We start from the raw sequence: 6,000 nt of genomic DNA, 5'->3' as shown, positions 1-6,000 counted from the left end.
CCTTTAAAGATACCTGCCAAGGCACTGAGAGCTCATCTGATAAAGTGCTTGCTATACAAGCATGAGCTCGCCTTTAATCCCAGCACTTGGGAGGCAGAGGCAGGCGGATTTCTGAGTTCGAGGCCAGCCTGGTCTACCGAGTGAGTTCCAGGACAGCCAAAGCTATACAGAGAAACCCTGTCTCAAAAAACAAAAAAACAAACAAACAAAAAAAAAAACAAAACAAAAAAACAAAACCAAAAAAAACCAAAAAAAACCAAACAAACAAACAAACAAACAAAAAAACCAAGCATGAGCTCAATTTTGATTCCCCCAAATCTTCATTTTAAAGCTGGGCATGGAGTTAAAGAGCACTTGCTGGTTTTGTTGTTGTTGTTATTGTTTTTTATCTATATGAGTACACTGTAGTTGTCTTCAGACACACCAGAAGAGGGCATCAGATCCCATTACAGATGGTTGTGAGCCACCATATGGTTGGTGGCTCAGAGCAGCCAGTGCTCTTAACTGCTGAGCCCACACTTGCTGTTCTTATAGAGGAGTCGGGTTTGATTTCTAGCACACACAAGGCAGTGTCGTGGGTTGCCCTGGTGCTGTTTGCATTTTGATGTTGATTCTGCTTCCTCTAGAGGAGAAGTAGATCAAGTACTCAGGTATCTCACTGAACCTTCTCCCCATTCTGAGTGGTCAAATAAAGGCCAGAGCCAATGACTGGACAGTGGAAGGGAAAGGTAGGAAGGGTGGTCTCAGAGCGGGAGGAGAGACTGAGAGAGAGGAAGAGGGGATAGAAAGAAGATGGAACAGAACCACATGGCCTGGAGAAGCTGAAAGTAGCAAGGGGTCTCATAGCTGGAGAATAAATTAGTATGGTAACAGATCTGCCCAATCTAGGCATATAGTTTATAAATATAAATATAACTGGTTGTAATGTTTTTATACAAACTTTTGGGATAAGAAATTACCGCAACATTTGGTGTGCCTACTTATAGCTTAGAACCCAATTAACCTGAGATAAAAGCTCACCCCACCACCACCACCCCGCGCCGAAACGGCTGGGGCTGCGATCTAGGGCTGCAGCAATGTGTGGATTGAAAGTTGAGTGGGTCTGAGGGGTCTACGGAGAGCTGCTGGGAGGCTCCCTCCCCAAAGGCAGACCATGGCAGCCAGAGGCAGCACCCCAGCCTGAGTTGGGACTTGGGCAGCACTGGTGTCGCACCACGGTTGGGGGTTCCGGGAGCCTAAAACAAGGACTCTGGGGCGCGATGGCCTGTAGAAAGGCCTTCACAGCTGAGATTAGACAGCTGAAAAAAACAAACAAAAAAAACAAAAACAAAAACTAGTAATTAACCTTCCAAAGCTTTCTCACAAGCGTAGCAGGCTGATCCGCCTTAGGGAGCCTTCCCGTGCTCGCTCACACCGTATCCTCCCAAGTCTAAACAGGACGCAGACCAACCAGCCAGCCCGGCTCCACCAATTGGCATTGAGATTGGTGGGCGAATGCCAGAGGCTCCCAAACAAAGGCAGGAGAGTCCCGAAGTGAACTGCAGTGTTCCGATGAGAACAGCAGAGGGAGACAAAGGCACATCAAGCTCCAGATTAGGCGACTTAATTTTTAGATAAAGATGAGAAACCAGATTTTATGGGATATTTTGAACGGTGTGACAGGGATAGATTTAAAGGAAATTGACACCTTGTTAGTTATAATTATTACAATATTGAGTAGCTTGATTTACTATGTCTTCTCAAGAGACAGGGCCCTAGATAAAAAATTACAAGCCTTAGAAAAAGAATTGGAGGAAACATTGGAAAAGATGTTAGAACAAAAGATGCAGAATTTCTTTTCTTTTCCTTTTTTTTAGTGGATATTATATTTACATTTCAGATTTTATCCCCTTGCCCCATTCCCCTCACCACCAAGGAACCTCCTATCCCCCCCCCCCCAGGATGCAGAATTTCATAGACCAGACTGAACAGCAAAGAGGCAGCAATAAAATCTGGAAGCAGAGTCTCGAGGATAATTTACTATAACTAGCAAATCAGAATAAGGTAGAGACTACAATATCCGAATCACAACATAGAGAGAAACTAAAGTCATGGAAGCAGGGCCTAGAACAGAAAATACAGGAATTTACAGAGCAGCCTGAAGAACAGAAGGAGAAATTTAAGACCTGGTAACATGGCTTAGAGGAAACACTGGAACTAAAGAGAGAGGGATTTAGAGGGCATGATAAGCACCAGAAAGGAGGCAGGAGCTGGAAAAGATGCTAGAACAAGGGATGCACCAGCTCACAGAGCAGATTGAGTGACAGAGAGAAAATATTGAGGATTGGAAACAAAGCTTGGAGGAGAACCTGTTAAATTAATCAAAATAAAATAGACAGCAGAATATCAGAGTTACAATATAAAGAAAAATTAAAATGTGGAGGCAGAACCTTGAACAGAGAGTACAGGAACTCGGAACAGGAGAGGAACAGGGAACAAATCTTGACTTCTTGGGCTATTAAAAATAGAATAATCCGCCAAGACTGAAACAATATGGCAAAAGCAATATTGGAACTTGTGTCACATTTACAATGGTTCTCATGGTGGAAAGAAGAAGTGAAGGAGATAACATGACAAAATAGAGCCAGGGGTAGAGAGATTTCCACAGATCAGCTGCTGGGTGAATGTCGCTTTGCTGAGACAGAGGTGCAGGCTGTATATGATGAAGAAATCTTGGCATTATGCCACTTGGTAGCCTTAAATGCCTGGGACAAAATCACGGAATCAGGGAAAAGATTTGAACCATCTTCTCAGGCAATGCAAGGTCCAAAAGAAACCTTCCCTGACTTTTGGCAAAGGCGGACTTCAGCTGTGGAAAGGAGTGTGTCAGATCCAGCAGCAAGAAAGGCAATAATCGAGTCTTTAGCTTTTGAAAATTTGAATGCTGAATACAAAGAAATAATCAGACCACTGAGGTCAGGGTCAGCATCAATAGATAAGTGGATTAGATACACAGCTGATGTTAGACCTCGTTCACTCGATACAACCTTAATAGGAGAAGCTGCCACCAGAGGCCTTGAGATGACCCAAGATTTCAAATGTCTTAATTGTGGTGAACAGGGTCATTTCAGCATAAACTGCAGAGAAGACCAAATTAATCCCCAAAGGGAGCCCACGCCTAGAGGAATATGTAAAATTTGGCAAAAGCCGACAATGGGCTAGGGAATGTAAAGCAATAACAGACAAATGGGGCCATACTTTAGCAAAAAACTCCCAGGGCCCTTACAGGCCCCAAGGCAGATAGGGAGAGTTCTCTTCCCTCAGGACAATTAAACATCACTATTCTAAAAACAGAAGTTGTGAGACCAGACAAGGTTGAGGCAAGTTCTACAAACAATTTTAAAAAAAAACTAAAAAGGGGCCAAAAATGAATATTTTGGCAAACTTCTATAGAAGATCAAAGGCCCAAGCTTAAAATAATAGTATACAATTGAGATTGAAGGAATGGTTGACAATGGAGCAAATGTCACCATTATCTCTCCAAAATCTTGGCCTGTAGATTGGCCACTTCAAGTAGTAGTCTCCAGTTTCAAGGAGTTGGACTTTATCCCAAATAAAGCAAAGCACCAGATGCCCTAAATGTACAGGGCCTGAGGTTCAGATAGGAAAATCGAGGCCATATATGCCTGATATAGCCATAAACTTATGGGGAACAGACCTGCTACAACAATGGAAAACACAAATTAGTATCCCTTCAGCTTCAGAGGCTGGCCACAAAACCTGTCAGGCTCCTAGTTTAAAAAAAAAAAAAAACTTAAATTAGTTAAGAAACATTATCAAAGGAAGTTATGGACTGTCCAGGATGTCCATAAACAAGACACAGCAGGGGCTGACAATTCAGCTTTACATCAAGGAGCCAATGCTGTTAAAACACCAACAGCCTTACCACTAAGGTGGTTAACTGACCAACCCATTTGGATTGATCAATGGTCTATGACAAAAGAAAGATTACAGGCGCTAGGACAGCTAGTCCAGGAGTAGCTGGAGGCTCAGCATATAGAGGAGTCCACCAGTCCTTGGAGTTCTCTGGTAAGTCCAGCAAATGGGGAATGTTGATAGATCTCAGAGTGTTCTTTTTGTTGTTGTTGTTTGTTTGTTTTTTGTTTTTGTTTTTGGAGACAGGGTTTCTCTGTTTAGCCCTGGCTGTCCTGGAACTCACTCTGTAGACCAGGCTGGCCTCGAACTCAGAAATCCACCTGCCTCTGCCTCCCAAGTGCTGGGATTAAAGACGTACGCCACCACTGCCCAGCGATTTCAGAGTGTTTAATACGATTATTCACCAATGGTTCCCTGCAGCTTGGAATCCCATTGCCTTCCTTGTAGCCTAAGGAATGGGCTATCATAGTGACTGATCTAAAAGATTGTTTTTTCACAATTCCTCTTCATGAACATGATAAGGAAAGGTTTGCTTTCTTAGTACCTATGTTTAATAGAAGTTGTCCAATAAAAAGATATTGGAAAGTGCTGCCAAAAAGAATATTAAATAGCCCCACCTTGTGTCAATATTTTGTACAACAACCATTGGAGATGATTTGCAAACAATTTCCTCAGTCCATTATTTATCATTATATGGATGATATCCTGTTGGCTGATTCAGACATAAATATCCTAGAAAGAATGTTTGATGAAGAAAAAAAACCATGCCTTGCTGTGGATTGCAAATCACCCCTAAATAAATACAAAGAGGGGATTTTATTAATTATCTAAAATATAGAATAAGCCTACAAAAGATTTTGCCACAAAAGGTGCAAATCAGAAGAAACCAATTAAGGACCCTTAATGACTTTCAGAAGCTACTGGGAGACATTAACTGGCTGTGGCCTGCGATTGGCTTGGGTACTCAAGTGCTAAGCAATTTATTTGGAACTTTACAAGATAATAAAGATTTAAACATCCTGAGGAAATTATTAGCCAAGGCTGAGAAGGAGTTAGCATTGGTAGAAAGGAAATGGCAGGATACACATCTGGATGTTATTGATCCAAAGGTGGCCTGCATCTTAGTCAACGTACCTTCTACTCATTCCCCTAAGGAATTTTCATGCAGAGAAGATTATATCTTAGAATGGAGACTTTTAGCACACAAACAGAGTGAGAAATAAAAACCTACATAGAAAAGGTCTCTGAACTGATACTAAAAGGAAAACTGAGACTTTGACAATTAACTGGAATGGACCCAGCTGAGATTGTGGTGCCTTTTACTAATACAGAGATTGCCTCGTTGTGGCCACAAGATGAACATTGGCAAAGAGCATGCAGTAACTTCTTGGGAGAGATTAACAACAGATACCCTAAAAGCAAGCAGCTTCAGTTCATCAAAGGAACTAATTGGATTCTCCCTCCTCATATAATAAAGGGAATTCCAAATTTCTGGAGCCCCTACATTTTAGCCCCTACTGATGCTAATAAATCAGGAAAGGCAGGATATAAATCAGAAAATGTAACTAAGGTGGCTGAGAGTCCTTATAAGTCGGATCAAAAATCTGAATTATAGGAAATGCTCATGGTGTTGTCAGATTTTCAAGAATCTTTTAGTGTTGTGACTGACTCTCAGTTTGCAGAACGGGTTGTTTTATACATAGAGACTGCTGAACTTATTCAGGGTGGATCTGAATTGAAATCACTATTTATTCAGCTGCAACAAATGATCAGAAATAGGAGTTATCCACTGTGTATAATACACATAAGATGGCATACAGATCTGCCAGGCCCTCTGGCACAAGGTAATAATGAAATTGATCAGCTATTGATAGGAAGTGTACCAGAGGCTTCAGAATTCCATAAGAAGCACCATATTAACAGCAAAGGTTTAAAGAAAGAATCTCAATCACTTGGCAACAAGCCAAGGAAATTGTGAGGCAATGCCCTACTTGCTCACTTTATAATCAAACTCCATCGCCTACAGGAACTAACCCTAAGGGTGCCCAAAGAAATGACATTTGGCAAGTGGATGTCTTCCATTTT

The sequence above is a fragment of the Arvicanthis niloticus genome, chromosome 4 (assembly GCF_011762505.2).
Source record: "Arvicanthis niloticus isolate mArvNil1 chromosome 4, mArvNil1.pat.X, whole genome shotgun sequence".
NCBI lineage: Eukaryota > Metazoa > Chordata > Mammalia > Rodentia > Muridae > Arvicanthis > Arvicanthis niloticus.
The sequence above is the reverse complement of the archived record's forward strand: the minus strand, read 5'-3'. Positions refer to the sequence as shown.